The 17,977-nt window shown below is 43.0% G+C and overlaps 1 protein-coding gene and 1 long non-coding RNA gene across 10 annotated transcripts in view; one reads left to right on the top strand and one right to left on the bottom strand.

Moving 5' to 3' along the window:
* Positions 1–17,977, top strand: part of DLGAP1 (DLG associated protein 1) — a 307,180-nt gene that overhangs the window by 227,637 nt on the left and 61,566 nt on the right. The window lies entirely within an intron of this gene.
* On the bottom strand, positions 1,984–15,705 carry LOC118496711. Its single transcript, XR_004899268.1, has 2 exons — positions 12,771–15,705; positions 1,984–2,377 (listed from the first exon to the last, which is right to left on the bottom strand). It is a non-coding gene; the product is annotated as an uncharacterized LOC118496711 (long non-coding RNA).

The following is a 17,977-nucleotide window of genomic DNA, read 5'->3' as shown; positions in this document are numbered from 1 at the left end:
ACAGGCAGGGTAACAGCCTTTCTGACCTTGACCTCCAGCTCCGTATCTGTAAAATGGATCATAAGTAAAAAGTACTTAGCGCATACCTAGGGCTGTAACAGATAAAGTATAAAATTCAATTCTTCCCTTTTCAGACTTAAATACATATTTAGTACTGCAGAGAAAAGGAATGTTTGCAAGAATTCTTTCAAAAATGCAGTCCTCACCCCACATTTCTCAGTGCATTCTTTTATCAAACTAGCTATATTTTTACCCTTCAAAGAGCAAGTACCTAAGGGAACGAAAGAGATCCTGGAAATTTGGGCTGAGCAAGTAGGAAAGAGTGGAGTGCAGCATATCTCCAACAACCCATGGCAAGACAGACTGGAGAAATTTTACCTACTTCACAGACAAAGCATTGAAAAATGTTTTCTTGGCCTCCCCTTACCCTTTGCCTCCCTTTTTCCATTGCTCGGACTTGCTATCTCTGCTCCAACCTCCTCCCTTGAGCTGTTTTTCTCTCCTCATGTAGAATTTCCAAGGCCAGTCCTCCAGAACATCCAAGAGATTATTTGCCTGTGACCTGGCTTCTCCTCCTACTCCAAATTCAAAAAGGGGTATAACAGAGCATATTGATTAAGTGCCTCTGAATTCCTTCTCTTCAGAAGTAAGCTTCTGTTCAAGAAAATAGAGACTTCTAACTTACTGGGGTAACATTAGACCTTTCATTGCCAACTTTTCTACCCATTTTCTCCAAACCATCAAAATTAAATTATCAGTTCTATTTATGCATCATTAAAAAATTATTTTGTGTCTTCTCTTCAAGTTGTGTTTGACTTCAGTCACTTTTATAATCTACTTAGCTTCATCCTAAACTATGTTGGAAGAATTGTTCCCTTTTAATGAAGTTATTTGTCGCTGTGTTATTTTTATATCAAATATTATGAGGGGGAATGAGCAATTTGATTAGAGACCATTCCCTTTGGTCCTATTAATTTATACAGCATTTTCCCCGCCCATTGAGCCTAAATTTGCAACTTCATGCAAATGTTATAAAATATTTTGTGGTATTCCCAGAGTCCCAACTCAATACCAGCCAAAAGCCAAGTCAATTGCTACTCCGAGGAAGAATTATGGTTTAGAAAAATTACTTGGCTGGCTCCCAGAAAAGTAACTGTCCACACTGCTGCTGTTGCCACTCCCCCTGCAACAGCTGCAAGGCAGTTCACCGGGGCTTTCACATGTGCCGCCTCTCCACCCTGCAGAGGTGGCCGCGAGCACGGCTGCCAGGCAGGAGAAACTTCTCTGGTCTTTCTTGCCATCGGCAACTGACAATTGGAGATTTGCTCCCACACCGCTCTTCCCTACTTACTCAAATCGCAGATTTCCCAGATCTCTTTCATTCCCTTAGGTCAGCAATTTTCAACCCTTTCCATGGCAGGGGACAGATAAATGAATGACTAAAATTCTGTAGCACATCAAAAAATATATTTTTTGCAGCTCTGACAAAAAAATAGGTATAATTTTGATTCACTCACACTAGACTGCCATTGTTGTGTGGCTGTTGTCATTTTTTTTTGTTTGACAATCTAAGGGTAAAGAGGTCAGTGCCCTGACTACATAGTCAGATACTGCATGTTTTAAAAATTATTGCGGCACACCAGTTGAAAATCGCTGTCTTGTGTGATAGACACAGGGAATCATTTAATCCAACAAGTACATGCAGTAGTGAACAAAAATCTACCCAATCACTGGTTTTCTCTGCTTTTGTCCAAGAGCACTAGACTAGGACCGGAGCAAGCAAACCGGGATGAGTTCTGTAATAAAGACATGTAGCAGGTGCTAAAGAAACCCAAATTAAGAGAATCTTGATGAATGAATAGGAGTTTTCCAAGCAACGAAGGACACTCAGCATATATCAAGACATCACTTAAGTGCCTAGCCAAACAAATGATTTTGCAAATAAACAAATAAACAAAATTTTTAAAATAAAACCAAAATGACTTAGCTGGTAAAGGCATTTATTTTTTCAAAAAATAGCAAGTCTAAAGGAAGGGCAGCCGATGAGTGTATCAAACCCAGCTTCTTGCCGTCTTTTCACCCATGGCCATCACTGCAGGTTTGTCTGCTCAGGCAGAATACCCCTTGTGGTCCCCAGATGGCAGCCACGCAGCTCAGAGTATCTCTTGCGGATGACAATATCCAGGGGAAGAAAGGGATCTTCCTGACTCATGTCATGTAAAGAGGGAGGTAAACCTTCCCCAAAACATTCCCGCCAGACTTCCCTTCTCCTTGGCCCTACAGACCAATGAAGATTCAGCCTCCAAGTCTAGGGAGGTGCTGCCCTCCCCCCCGGAAGTCTTGGCTGCACAGCAAAGTCAACAGCATTGGGGTCCTCCTGTTGGCAAGGAGGGAGGTTATCAGAAAGCAAATGTGTGCCGCAGGCAGAAAGGCAGGTGAAGACGGCATTCTGGAAGCGATAAGTCGCTAGGCGTGAAAATGTCAGGAGAGGCAAACAAAATATGCCGCAACCAGGTGGTAAAGGAGTTACATGCTAGTGTTTGGCTATGTCTTGTGGATCGGCGTTCCTTAAGTGCTTATAGTGTTACAGAACACAGGGCCAAGGGGAGTATGATATACTATTACCGAAAGGACCCTTTACTAGGTTCACTTGTCTGCTGCCAGAAGAAAGACATCTCTCAATGCCAGAGATTTGTGAAAAGGAAATGTTTATTTAAAGCTATACAGACTTAGTGACCTAATAGTGACCTAATGTCTTCATTAAAATATCAAAGTCCTTTAGGATACCCACAGACACCCACAGTGCTTCCTTTTCCCTCTGCCCTAAACTGGGGTACTGTATCTCAGGAAAAGAAGTAGAAGTCCATGATTGAGGCTGCCGGCACCATCAGCTGTGTCGCCGTTCTGGATCTCCAGCTAATCCAAAGCATGTGGCACCTTCTCATGGCCTACTGGCAAGAGTTCTTTCACCCTTCTTCCAGGCAAAGTCTCTCCTGCTTCCTAGGCCATGTGGCCAAAGGGAGCACCCCAAAGCTGTGTGGTCTTCTTCTACCAAAGCTGCAGGGGTCCCCACTCTAGCAAAGCCGAATGGTTCTCCCCCTACTGCCATAGCTGCGTCTCGGTTTAAATCCCCTCGCCAAATCTTCCTCTGTACCCCATTTCCAGCTACTCCTACAATCAGTTACACACCTGCCAGCATTCCTGTATTATTCCAAGTTTACTGGGCTGCCATCGTGAGTATGGGCAGGTGTGGCCCCATGTCACGGAGCCAATCTTGTCCAACCTCCTGTGCAGGCACTGTAACCAGTAGACCTGCCCCCTCAGTTACATCTTGGGTGGAAGTCCCTTCCATCCCCCTGGCTCAGAACATGGCCACAGCTATTGAACATATCTATGCAACCAGTTAAAGGTTATAGATATGTTAAGTGGCCATGCCAGAGGTTAGCTGCAAAGCTGTCCCTGTACAAAACAGCTCTGCATGTTCCTGCTCCATGTGTCCCTTCCCCCAACTCACACCTACGGGGAGGAAGGGGTGAAGACACCTTATATATCCTTCTAATATTTCCTGGACACCTTGAGTTCTGAACCCCATTCCAAATCCGTATTTGGGATCCCCCTCTTGGCTGCACACTGTTTCAATAGAGTGTGAACTATCAAAGGTTAAATGTTTTTCATTATTCTTTTTTTTAAATGTGGAGATCACATAAAATTTCCCTCAAGAGTAAGTAGTTAAATACAAAAAAATACACAGCAACATATATGAAAAAATAACATTTAGTCAAGTGTCATAGCAATGAAGACCTAATAGTGTATCTAATTTTTATTCTAGTATTTGTACTTTTTTATGATTAAGTGTTAATGTGTTCATTTTTCTAATTGGACAAATCAGAGAAGCCCAAAGAACAAAATAAAAATCATCTCTCAGCCCATCACTGGACTCTTAACTATTTGATGTCAAAGTTGGGTCCTCACGTGCATAGTTGTGTTATATGGAGTTACAGTAGTGAGTTTCTTTTTTATTCTTTGTAAGAATGCACTTCAAAGTCAATTTCTTCTTACCATAATTTCTTGTCAAATTTTGTGTCAAACAAAAGCAAACAACTGCTGGTCTTTTTAGAAGGAAAAAAGCAAATAAATAACAAATAAAGCAAATACACACACTAGCTTAAGTTACAGCTTTCAGCATTATTACATTTAAAAAAAATAAAAGTAGTATCACTGTTTTAGAGTTTTTCTCCCAAAGGGGTGTCTTTCTGTCAACTTTCTACTTTGTAGAGCAGGTTATCCAAACCCAGACTCTATAACGTAAGTAAGTAACAAAAGCAGGCAAAAACAGGGACTTCTTCAGAAGCTTCTGGCAGGCGTACGGCATGGGAGAGTGGTTACAAGAACTGAGGCCAAGTCTCTTCTTGGTAAGATACAGTGTTGGCCTTGAGAATGGTTACAGGTCAAGGCCCCAGGTCCTCAGCCCTAAGAAAGTTATTTGGATGTGTTCATTGGCACCTTCAGGAAGCTGTCCATTGTGCCTCCCCATGACAAGGGGTCAGGATGTACAAAATTCCTTAATCTTTCACTTTTAATTTTAAAATGGAATTCTGAACATCTCACTATTTAATAACAAACAATAGTAAGACTGTTTTAAAAAAGTGTTAAGACCTGCCTAGGCAGAACTCCATTATGGTTACTGGTTTTTTTAAGTCCCCTTTTCTTTAATTTTATGATTTTCTTTCTCACAAACTTAGTGGTACTGTCAAGTTTCTGGGTAAAGTTGTTTTTTGTTTGCAGCTTATTGTTAAAAATCTATAGAAAGGCTAACAATATCCTGCCCCTAAGAAGCTGTGTAACCTTGGGAACAAATCACTTAGCCTTTCTGGTCCTTAAAAGGAGAAAGTTTAAGTTCAGAGTGGCAGACTGGAAGAGAGTTTAGAAATCATTGAGTTTTGTCCCTCCTTTTACACATGAAGGACCTGAGATTCAGAAGAGTGAGGGACCAGACAGAAGTTCAACATCTTTCTCAAATTTCTTTATTTCAATTTCTAAGAGTTCAGTGAATTTTTAAATTAATTAGGTTTTTCAAAAACCAATTGAATAGGAGATACTGAAGTATAAAAGAATAAAAACAAAAGCTTTGAAAAAAGATACTTTATGATAATTATTCAAATTTATATGTAGAAAGGAAATGGGAACTGTGTAAAACATAAAACATGCAATGCACAGTAATTACCTAACAAATATTTACTGAACGCTCACTTGGAGCTTGAAGTCTAGCAGGGAACTGGGAAGATAATTGTAACATAATAAGTGCTCTGTCAAAAAAAAAGGGCAGTACTAATGAGACCTAGAAGCATTTAGGACATTCCAGAAGTGTGCCTAGAAGAGGCAACACCTAAGATGATGCCTGAAGGAGAAAGAGGAGGAGAGAACTTACTTGGTTTGCAAAGGCCGGGGAACTTGAGGGTTTTAACAACTAAAAGTAAAAGTGGTCAGGAGAGTTCTGAGACCTGAACTGTGAGCAGGAAACAAGTAATTCAGAATCTCCAAAACCCCAGATTTGAGACTTTACCCTGAGGGCAGACCTGTCAGCTAAAAAGCGACAGGGTCTGTTTAATATCTCCAACTCTTGCCTGAAGTGTGCGTGCAGCAATGCGGAAGCAGGGACAAGACAGACCCAGGGAGACCAATTAGAAAAGTATTTCTCAATATATTTTGACAAACAAAATACAGAATGTACACACATCTAGACACATACACACAAACTGAAACAAGTTTTATGAAACAATACTTACTTTCCCGTTGTTAAATGCATTTTCTAATGACACTTTCTAATCTATTTCACTTTTTGAAAGGTGAAACAGCATGACCCATCTCAATTGATTTCATGACCCATTGATAAGTCACAGCTAGCAGTCTGAGAACCCTCGAGTTGGGAAGTTGCTGTGACCCTCCAGAGAGGAGGTAATGGGATCTAGGGAAGCAGCAAGGTTGGAGGATGTGGAATGATTCCTGAGGGGCTTAAGAGATAGAAGGGCCCAAAGGCATGAGAGGTAGTACCCAGAGTTTTGGCTTAAACTCTGGATAGATAAAAAGGTCATCTGCTGAGATGAGGAACGTTAACTGGAAGATCTATTAGGAGGTTAAAGATACTGAGCATTTGGGAAATGCCCATTCCCCCCACCCCCTTTGGTCCTAAAGACTACATTATATAACTCCATAAAGTGTTCAAGCTTGCCTAAAAGAGGGAACAAAATGGTGGAGATGGGAAGGATGGAATCATTAATGGAGGAGCGTGGGTTCCAGAAGCTAACCCTGAAAATTCTCATTGGAAAGGACAAACTAGAAATCCTGGAGAAATAGCCCAGATCAGATACTCGCCTGTGGCTTTGCTACAGCAGCTATCAGGATTTTTGAGAGCCTGAGAATAGGGTAAGCATAGCTTTTGGCTTTTTGTCTAGCTAGCATGTTGGCAGGAGTTAGCTTCTTAACACACGGTGTTGGCATCAGACACAGTCCCGATCACCAGTTCAGGAATGTAACAGACATTTCTTATGCACTTCTTATAGAAATGGAAATCCATTAACTTTATTTTTCATGCACGCCCTCTGACAGCACTGGGTCAAAGGGAGTTTTTTTCCTTCCTCTTTTCATAGCTTCCACAGCCCCAATCCTTCTCCTTCTAAATCTTTTATTTTACAAAACAATAGGGAGTGGTGGTAGCCTGTTGCTAGTTGAAGATTTTGAACAATAGGTGTTTCTGAGCTGGGTTTATTGAAATGGTCTTGTCTGTGTCCTGGGGGAGATTGTAAATGAGATGTCAACAGGAGCTCTTTTGTGTAGATGGCATTCAGCCTGAAAGAGAGGAATTTCCTCACTGTGCTAGTATTTAAAGTAGATTTGTTGCTGCTTTTGCTAAAACTTTTTATCCAACTGCCTGAACCAACAGCACAGAATGAGTCACTCGGTTGATTGTGACTTCCTTCCCTGCTTAGCGAAGCACTGACTCAGTCATTTACATTTAGAAAGGAGAGCTCCTAAGAAGCTTTCTTGGATTTTCATCAGGGTTAGCTTCTTTCCTAGACCATCACGTGGAACTGAACTGTCAGCAATCCTGGGCCCCCCGGGAGAGGGCAGCCTAGCCAGACTGTTTTTCTCACTCTCAGAAAATCTTCTGGCTGTTTTGCTCACTTTCTTTGTAAAATCCAAAGAGAAGGAGAAAGGCAATTTCCTGCTTTAAGCCTCTTCCTTTCTCCCTCCCCCCTTTTCTGTAAATGACAGGCAATTTCAGTTAACTCTAATTACTGTGGGCTGAGGTTGGATTAATTCCACCATTAGAAGATAAGGCAACTGTTTTTATTACCTCTCAGCCAGGTGCTGGAGGGTGACAAGACTTGCCCATATCTGGAGACCTGACAAGGTTATCAGCAACTGTAAACAGGCTGAACCTTTGAGCAGCGGCCATCGAAATGCTTCCTTTCTTTGTAATCCATTTCCCCACCCTTTATTGCTGGTTAATTTTGATTCCTCTAGTTTTTCCGCATTCCTGCATCTTAGCACTTAAGCAATCATATCACAATCATAACTATGAACAGTGTAAGCAGCAACCATGACCCAATCCCAAAACATGAGCATAATATTCCAACCCAGCCCCAAACATACGACGCAGAATATTGTAACACATTCTGATTCGGTAGATGGATATCCACCAAGATATGTAAAAATCTTTTTTCAAAGAGTTGATATGTAAAAATCTTTCACCTCTGACAATAGAAATCCAAAATACATTGTATTGCCTTTACTTTTTATGGTTCCTTTTGAAAGTAGAATGTCATCCACACCTGGAGATGGTTCAGTGATTACTTTAAATAATAAAAATTTCTAGTGTTCAGTCTATTTATATCTGCAGTTCGCTAACATGTCTTAGTAAACCCATCAGTTTATTCTTTAATTCAATCTATGTTATTTACATGGATTATCTGTATTAGACCTTGGGTTGGAAATGTCATATAAAAATGTGTATATTTTTTCAAACTGTCCATAATAGGTAACGCTTTAATAAATGAAGAGTGCCACTGCAGATAAACTTGTAGGTGAGTGTCCTGAGTTACATCAAATTAGCACTGTGCCTGGACCTAGCATGGGCCACCCCCCTGTCACTATAAATTATGATGGGTCAAGGAAAGAATGTTGATTTTATGGATTGTTCTGTGAACTCAGACTATAGCTTGAGGATCTGGGAAAAGAATGAGGAAAAGAATGATGGAAAGGATGAGTTAAAACACACACACACACACACACACAACCTTGCAAATATGAACTGTTTATAAGAACATGTCAGACTACCCCATTCTGTAACTGGTATAGAGACTGGTCCATGTTGTGGTAGGAAGCCAGTTTAAAAACTCTACTCATACCCTGATTATCCTTATAACAAAAATCACAATGGATGTTTCTCATAGCGATAAACCAATAAACACCCCAAACTCCAACGTGGTCAAAGAAAGAGAGACAATGTCAGCAGGATTATCAAATCTGATCTTGGATTCCTCTTTTCCTTAAAGATATGAAACCTTGCCCATACATAATGCCAAACCCAGCACCACCTGCCACCCTCCATGTGGGCTTAGCTGGGACAGCGCTCCAACCAGGACTCCAGCTGCCGCTGAAGGAAGCCCTGGAAGGGAGCACTGACCGCTCCAAGGCATCTAAAGCACTGGGTGGACGTTATTCCTCCGTCTGCAGTTCTGAAGGCCATTGCCCAAAACCTGACCTTGGAACTACTTGCAGTGTAACTGTTCTGCTGCTTCCTGCAGACAGACACCTTAGAGCATGTGATCAAGGGGTACTCCCCCAAGCCCCTGGGTGTGTCAGGTATATTAGCTTTCTACAGCCAAAAGAGTTCTGAATCCCAAGCACATCTGACCAACAGATATTTGATCAGGGCTTTGGGATGCAGGAATGTTCTCACAAGGGTCAAAAGGTAATCTTAAAGACAAAAGTATATGTAAGGCAGCTCTTTCAAATACCAGTAAAGAAGCTTAGGTGAGAAGAACTCAGATTTCAACCACACTCCACCCTGGAGAATGTGGACAAACCATACTTTCTGGCCTTCTTGTCCCTTGGAGAATTGAGATTATAGATACAACACCTGGTTTATGAAGATGATGGTGGGAAGTAGGCAGAGTAAATTGATACAGATTTTAGTGCTGGCCACGCTAGTTTCCTGGAGTTTTTTTACATAAATTTGACAAGTGATAAAAACCCAGCAGTACAGTTGAAAGTTAAGTGGAGCCTTTAAGTGGCCCTTTACACCCCGACCGTGAAGGCTAGTACAAGGGCTGAAGTCATGCTTGCTGCGTGATGCAGACAGACAGCTCTGTGGGACACCTGGACAGGCTCTTCTCTGGATTTGGGTCCTCTTTGTCAGTCAGTGACACATTCGGGTAATGAGGTGTCATTTTAAAGTACTGATCCTGTTATTTGAGAGTTGGTAAGGGACTGGTGTCCTTTCTGGGCCAAGGGGTAGACAAAAACAGTACTCCACAGGTTAACCCAGATAGTTTTTCCTGTTTTGACTTTGAAAAGGCGGGTTTCAGGGAGGAAGGAGGATGAATAATTAACTGCCTAACTACACAGACCAGGGCCTCCTGTGGCCTCCCACATGCTCTGTTCTCCAGACTCAGGTAATTATTCCTCATCATGCTGAAACCAACAGGAAGGAATGGTGGATGCATTTCTTTCTTCTTCACTTCCCCATACATCCTGTTTTCCCAGGCTTGGGGATTTGAGTTTGCCTTATGTAAAAATGTCTGCTTCAGGTCAGGCTCTCCTCCTGGCCCTCTGTCCACAGCTAGCAGCACCAGGCTGCTTTGATAGGTCTGCCTCCTTTCCAAAGCCCAGACAGCTTCCAGTGACCAGAGGTTACAGATAAATCCAGCCTGAAGTTTTAGTTTGGACTTAGCCTGACTAGATTCTCATTACACATGACTTACCTGGTTTGTACACAGGTCACTCACTCTACACGTCTCTCAGCTTCTTGAGGGAGACAGGTTGGCAATATATGCTCAGTACCTTGTTCCCATCGAGAACCAACCAGTTATTGCACACAGCCTCGGGGCACTTCAGTTCTATTTTGTTTACCAGACACACAGCTACAGGCCAGGAGAGTCCTGTCCAGTTGAGCAATTCCATTCCAGACTTTTCCTTGTATTCCAGGCTCCCACTCTCTTTGTGCAGGTAGTCCCAATTCTCATGAAATGGGAACAAGAGGCAAAGAAAGTTCCCTGGCTCTCAGATACCCATCTCGTGCAGGTAGACAGAGCATAAAATAATCAGTCAAATAATAAGAAGTGAAACGAATGGAGGAGAAGAACAGCAGCTGCACAAGATAGGGCTGTTAGTTAGCATCAGGGACCCTCATACAGCCATCTGCTCAGTGCCCATGGGTAAAGCCAAGCCAAGAGAGGATGGAGGAAATTAGGTGGATAATCCATAGGATCAACTGTTTCCCCTGACATGAAGTTGGTCTTTTACATACTAGCTCCATGTCAGAAGTTGGCTAGTCACAACTGCATTTGGCCAATGCCAAAACAAAAGTGGGCACTGGTAAAAGGACATTATATTGCAATATCCAAGATCACTGAGAATAGCTTTGGTGAGTATTCATTTTACTTGAGCCCCAGTGACCTCCTTGTTAGTGTCTTCTTCTTTTTCCAAGAAGGCTCTTTTCATTCCTGTTCATTTTTTCACAAAACAAGTATTTACCTTACATGGTACTACTCTGTGCCACGCATGTTCTAAGTACTGTGGTCACATCATGAATAAAACAGACAACAATGACTGACCTATGATTCTCACTTCCTCAACTAATTCCTTTCTCTCAGTCTGGTCAGGAAAAAAAATCACATGAGAGAATACAGGAAAGTATTGCTGAGAAGTGACATGTGAGAAGAAATGAAAACTTGTTGAGAAGCTTAAAAGAAAAATTTCCTTCCCTGCTCTGGCACTATCCCTACCCCAGGATTCCTAGGCATGCTGTCTTTCAACAAAACTTGGTCTGCCCTAACCTGAGGAGTTGGTACACCAGCTGCCCAAACAGGAAACCTTATATAATTCGGTAACACTGACCTTGGGCCCTGAATCTTCCCCTCCTGTAAACAGTCTATTCAACCCAGGAAGGCCTGCAGACTTCACTGGAACAAACTTTGAAAGATACATCATGTTACAAACATTGAAAAAAACACCCTAAATCCTAGAGGAAGTGACATATCTGATTCAGTGGTTGAAATCTCTTCATAAACTAATGAAACCAAAAGAAACTGAATTCCAACAGATGAAACTGCCAGGGCAGTCACTTGTGTATGTGGATGACTCAATAGCACCTATTGAGAACGGCCGGGAAAATGAGCCGTGAAATCCTGATCACATTCTCTACTGGAAACAACAGCCCTGCCTGGCAAATTAGTAAGCCTAATGTTCTCAACATCCTGACTTCAACATGTGTGCCTAGTTCTGAGAGGCTGTGATTCACCTTAGCTACTGGGCAAATGATTCTTACTCAGAGCTCTGGGTTTTTAATCTTTAGTAGTAAGTGGTCTGGGCAAATTTTACCCAAATGTCTACTTTCAAGATGTTCCTTTGATATGATTGATTTCAGGCAACAACTGGTTCCACATATGGTAACCCTCCATTTCTAATACTATTTAACTTGTTGCCAAGCTTCATTAAAAGTCCAAAATACAAGTTTTAAACCTCAGCGCCTGGACTTGGGCCTTCTAAAATGACTTTCCTCCAAACATCATTTAACTTCCTTTAATTTAGTTAATTAATGGAACTTTTTGAAGAGAATGGTTCCTTTGATCTGAGCCTCTTTCTTAGTTTCCAGTTCACATCTCCAGAGAGGGAGAGAACAGACAGTCTCGCAACTGGCCGGAACTACCAACAGCTCACAACTGCAGTCATGCCTCGGAATCAGAGACAGAGCGGAGGGCAGAGGACCCACGAGGAAGAAGGCTGGTGAAAAATACTGCCCTTGGCATTTTTGTGGGTGTGTGCCCCACACAGAGATAAAAGAGCTGGGGGGGTGTGGAGGCTGCAAGGCAGGCTCTCTGGGAAGCTGGGCCTACCGTCTGGAAATCCCAAGTAATCTTTGCAAAGAGGCAAACGGGGAAACCAGCAATGTAATTTACAAATGCTTCTGCCTGAAAGTTTTCTGCATTCAACATACAAATTCAAATAAAAATGGAAAATGCAAGTCTCACCCAGCAGGGATCCTCACTGCCATCCGCCATACCAAATGGCTACAGCAGTTCTTGCTTTTCAACTTGCCATCTTAACACAAAAATGTTACTCTGGCAGCTGCTTAAAAAAAAATCTGCAATCTCAAACCAGAGATCTTACCCTGAAGCTAGACTAAAATTTTTATTAAGGCGATAAGTTAAAAAGCAAGACATTCTGAGTCTTGATTTCCACTCTTTATGCCTTATTGGGAGATGAGTTCAGCCAAGATATCCACCCCTTTCCACGAGCATTACTTACCTTGGAGCAGAGCAGCGGAATTCAAGGTAACATCGGTGATGTTCCAAAGCTTGGCCACCAGGGGGCACTGGAGAGCAGGGTTGCCAGCCCTAAAGTACTTTGTTTTCTCAGACTTTTAGTTGGGAGGGAGGGGGATGGGTGTGGGGGTGGTGAGGGAGTTACAGCTGACTTACAAAAAAAAAATTGTTCTCTGAAATTATGCCACTTGCCATTTTGTAAAGCAGAAGTTGCCACGTTACCTGTTGCCAGGTTCCTGAGAGTGCTTGGGGAAAATGTGGGCGAGAAAGGTACAGCACAAAGTCCTTCAGATTGGTGGTTTTCAAGCTCTGTTGACGGGCTGTCGCTGACATTTGGAGAGCAGCTGCCGCGGATTGCCTGCGCATTGTTTGATTGTAGTTCTAACAGAGGAGTGGCTGCGTCTTACATCATTTCCAGGCATGAAGTGCCTGGGGCTTTTTTTTTTTCTTCTTTTTTTATGACTAACTTTCTGATCCCTCCCTCTCTGGATTTAGGTACAGTACAGGCACTGTGAGCAACAAACTCACCTCAGGAAGCCCAAGTTTTGTAGCAACTTGTTAAAACAACTTGAGTGCCTCTTTAAAAAAAAAACTGTGCCTAAAACAAACCTTTCCTTTCTTCCTTCTGAGAACAATGTTGTGTTTGATTAGCTTCAGAGCACTGCTCCGTGAAAGGTCTGTTCTCCCCGCAAGAACGGCTGCTATCAGTTGAATAGATCTCTGAGCCAGACATGTCGAGGCTTGGGGCATTTGTCTGGCATTAGGAAGTGTCTGGAATACTAGTAACTACCAACTGGCATGTCTTATGACTACAAGAGTTATTACACCACCCCTCCCTCTCTGTCCACATTCCCTCTCCTTCCCCTACACGCTCACACAAGCATGCTTTTTTCTACTTCAATGGAGAGAAGGTTAACTAGTCTTTGTGGTTTCCGTGGAGGATGACTTTAGTGGAAATCATTTTCATAACTACATCCCTTGAGCCAAAACTAACCAGGAGAGAAAGCTAAGGGAAGCTCTGTGCCCGTCCCAGCAGCCCGCACCCCCTACCCCACAGCTCGCTGCCTTCTCACCATGACGCGGGCAGGGCAGGGACTGCTGACCGCCACACTTTGGGTGGCCTGTAAATGTTAGGCTGTAAATATTTTGAAACATGGGAGTGATTTTTCTATGTGTATTTTATTTTGTGGAGTTTCTCCTTTTTTGCAGTATTTTTAAAGTTGTGGCTGGTACACCCCTTGTTGACCACTCCAAGTTCATTCATTCTCCAAAGCTTTGACAGGTTCCTGCAGGGCACAAAGAACTGTGCTAGTAGCAGTTTCCTGGCAGTTTCTCATGGAAAGCATTAGGCTTAACTGGACAAGGTGTTGACATGGAAGGTTTAATGAGGTCATGAATACAGGTGGTTTTGGTGAAGGATCAGAGATGAGATGTAGAGTCCTGAGTATGCTAACTGTACCACTTAGTAGCCGAATGACTTACCTGCTCTGAGCATCAATCTTATTGTGAAACAAATGGGGATAGTGAGGTCTTCCTCTGTCATTAGACCACATCTATTAAATTCTTAGCACAGTGTGCATTAGAGCAAGGACTTACTCTCTGATGGTTAGGTTGGTCTAATAGCACACCCAGTGTATGGACAAATTCTCCATCTCATCATCTTTGTTTCCACCTGGATTTGTGCTTTTATCCTGTGAAGGACCCCAGCTAGACCACTGATTGGCACTGGGTGGAGAGTCTGCCTTGTGTAGTGAATCACCATGGTGGCCCAACCTCCACAATTCACTGTAAGGTCAGCACTTCTGGGCCTACTGATTGGAAGCAGCGGCAGTGATAGCCATTTTGTCCTCAGCTGTGCCAAAACGTATGCCCAGGATGCCAGAACATGTGTCACTGCTACCAAACAGCCTGTTAGTAATTAATCTGGCTCATCTCTTGGCTTCCTTCTCAGCTCTGTGACATCGCTCTCAGTGGGTCTCTACTGAAATACTTTTTAGCTATCCATTCATATTCATAGAGCCACAATGCTCCAGTTTGAAAGAAACCTTGTCACCTACTTCAGATGCCCTCAAAATGGGGGTGCAGTTTCACTGACTTCCCAACCAAAAGATGAACTTGTCTGTGTTTGAACTTCTGGACTGAGCACTCACTATCCAGCAAGGTCCCCATGTTCCATCTTTGGGCAGCTGACTGGGAAAATTCGTTTTTATGCCTCTCTAAGGCTTTCACATTGGTCGTTTTCCTGGGTCCTTATAGAAAACAAGCCCATGCCATCTTCTACCCAATAGCCTTCAAAATAATTAAAAAGCCCTCTAGCTTCCTTCCCTTGCAAACTGAACAACCCCTTTTGTTCGTGGTATAGAATCATGAGAGTAGAATTAAAAAACAAAAACAAAAAAACCTAGGAGAGAAGAAGGGTTTAGGGCTTAGCCCAAAAAGCTAGGAAAGAGTGATGCTGGGAAAAACTGGGGGATTGAATTGTATGACTTCCCAGGGCAGCCTTGAATGCAAAAGATTTGAGGCATGAGAAGGAAGGGAATTGTGAGAAGTGCGAGCTGCATGTTGGATCTTTCTTCTGCTTCAAAAGGTAATCTGAAAGATCTGAACTCCTTCTCATTCCTATTTGATGACTGGCAGTGGTGCTTGCTTGCCTGACTCCCGCAGCACAACTGTGCCAAGCTCCACACTACAGCAAAAGCTCATCCTGAAGCCCCTGGGATGAAACATGGTCGATGGTTCTCGACCTCTATTCAGCTGCCTTATTCAAAGTGGGACAATCTTAAATTCTTAAATTCTTACCTCCTTAGGGCACTGGAGCTGGGCCAGCCTGTTAGGGAAAAGCTAAGTGCAGGGTTCTCCCTGTCCGATCTAACCCTGGTGGACTTCTAGCACTGCGGCTGCTCTCTGGACGTTCCCATTGATCAAAGTGCTAGGGGGACTTAAGAAAAATATTAACACCCCCCCCCCCCCACTTTCTAAGGTCTTCTGGCTGGGCTAATAATCAAATTAATAGAGACAGATTAACAGAAGAAAATCAAAGCTTTAATACATGCACATGGGCAATTCACAGAGGTATGGAAACTCCACGAAAGACCGTGAGGCAGCATTGAGTGTATGAGACATTTTTGAACAAAGGGGAAAGGGGAAGCAGGGAGGGGAGATTAGATTTCAAAAGTGAGAATGGGCGATTTACAGGTAGTTGAGGGAGACGGGAACCTAGGAGTCTGGCAAATTCTTGCTAGGCAACTCAGAAACAATGGGACACAGGGGGTATCTAGCTAAGAGGCTTGGAGTCTTCCTGCTAGGGTGAAGATTCTTAAGGTGATTAAGACAAGGCTCCTTTTAAAGCAGTTTCTCTGTCTGAATATCTTGGGCAGGATAGGGGGGAGGACAAAAGTTCTTTCTGAGTCTTTTGTTTCTTAATAAACAGCTGAAGATCAATATCCCAAAAAGCAGCTCCCAGGTGGCAAAAATTCGGTTCTCTTCAGCACCCAGAGTTATCCCTACAGGAACTGAAGGGGAGCTGACAAGAACCCTCAGATGGCATCAAGTTGCAGTTAGCACCAGAGAGTGTCCCCAAGTCCAGTTATTGCACTAGGAATGATGTGTCCCTCTACTTCTATGCCACGCTTATCACATCATGGCAGAATTTGTACTGTAAGTCACAGCACATGCAATGATACTCTTTCTCAGCATTGTCCAGTTTTGACTGTCCACATTAGAAGAGGAAATTGGGGTAGCTAACCACAAGCAGTAAATCATCCAAAAGATTAGACATTTGATGTTAGAATATGGCATTTAGTTTCTTTGGAATATGAGCAGGCCAAATGTCCTGACAAACCATTTTGAAGAAAATAATGAGTTCATACTGTAAAGCCTTGTCTTGGGAGAAAAAAATAAATAATCCCATCCACTCTGGTCTTCAGATGAACAACCGAGACTGAGTATTACCCTGAGCAGGGCTATCATGTTCGTACCTCCCTAGGAAGCAGAAGGTAACTCTGCCAATAGGGACAGTGAGTGAAACTAAATTGAGTGAGGTGAAATATCGATAGTGCTCACCTGGCATTACTTGGCCAAGAAGCTTCGCTGCAGCCCATGGGAGAACCTGAGACCAGACTGGTTCTGGACCTGGCTCTGCCTGCACCTTGCAGGCCCTGTGAGCCTCCACTGGTCACGTTACCTCTCAGGACTGCTCATTGTTGCACTCTGTGCCAATGTAAAGCTGTGTGTTTTACTCAATAATCCTAAATGGAAGGGCTTCGTGAGGTGAGCCTCTACCAGTCATCCATCCCAGATAACTGACAGGTGACATTATCTGGTATTATTCACAGTGCCATTTCCCCCATCCACAAGAGCACATATGATATTGTAAAGTGACATCTGTGTGGGATTTTTCCTTCACCTCTCAAGCAATCTCTGGGAAGTAGCCAAACATCTCTGTCCCTATGTCTTCTATATGGTTAAGGAAATTACTCTGGATCACAGGGCAGTGGAACAGAAGGACAGTATAATAGGGTCTTTCTGTTTCTTGTTCAGCATTGGATGCTTCCTTTGAGTGGCCTCGGGAGCCATCCTAGGTATTGAAGTGAATACTTAGGATGTACTTGCTTCCCTCTGCAAGATGGCCCCAGTGCCAGCTCGAGCAGGGGGTTAGGAGTTGGGAATGTGTGGTCAGGACCAGCTGATGTGGTGGAATAACAGTGACACAAGCTGGGTGGAAAAGGAACAGATAGGTTGGGGGTGGGAGTGGGGTGGGGAGTGAGTGATGGAAACTCTACAGTTTGAACCATGTTTTAAAGGGACTAAACAAAGTCTTTAGAATGCTGATTAAGGAATTGTTCTTTACTGGTAGGGAGTTCCCACTTGAACACTTAATAATTCATTTTGATTTGTATTTTTCTATATCATACTACACAAATAGAAAGCTGAAAACCAGTATATAAAGCTTCTTCAAGACCCTCAGGGTTATAATCAGATGGTTGGAGAGAAGCCCTAGAGGCTGCTTTAGCTGGAGCCTCAGGAGGACCTTAACTAAATCCACAGGTCCAAGAAGGACCCCTCACCACAGAGATTCAGGCCCTTGAGTTGATCAAGTCACCCAAAAGGACAGCACATTAGGGGGTGGGTCCAAACAGACCACACACAGAGAGACTGCTGTATAAACTGCTGTGTACATTTATTTTACAACAGGAGACTTCAGGGCAGTGTATTCCCTCTTACTAGGTAGTTCTGCTCAGAAACAACAACCAAAAAATCCAAAGCAGAAGTTTATGTAGTGAGCACCTATGCAGAAAGAGAGAGACAGAAAAGAGAGGGAAAGAAGGAGGGAAGGAGGGAGGGAGGGAAGAAAGAAGGAAAGGAAAAGGAAAGGAAAGGAAAGGGAAGGGAAGGGAAGGGAAGGGAAGGGAAGGAAAGGAAAGGAAAGG

Source organism: Phyllostomus discolor, chromosome 9 (assembly GCF_004126475.2).
Source record: "Phyllostomus discolor isolate MPI-MPIP mPhyDis1 chromosome 9, mPhyDis1.pri.v3, whole genome shotgun sequence".
Lineage (NCBI taxonomy): Eukaryota > Metazoa > Chordata > Mammalia > Chiroptera > Phyllostomidae > Phyllostomus > Phyllostomus discolor.
The sequence above is the reverse complement of the archived record's forward strand: the minus strand, read 5'-3'. Positions and strand labels throughout refer to the sequence as shown.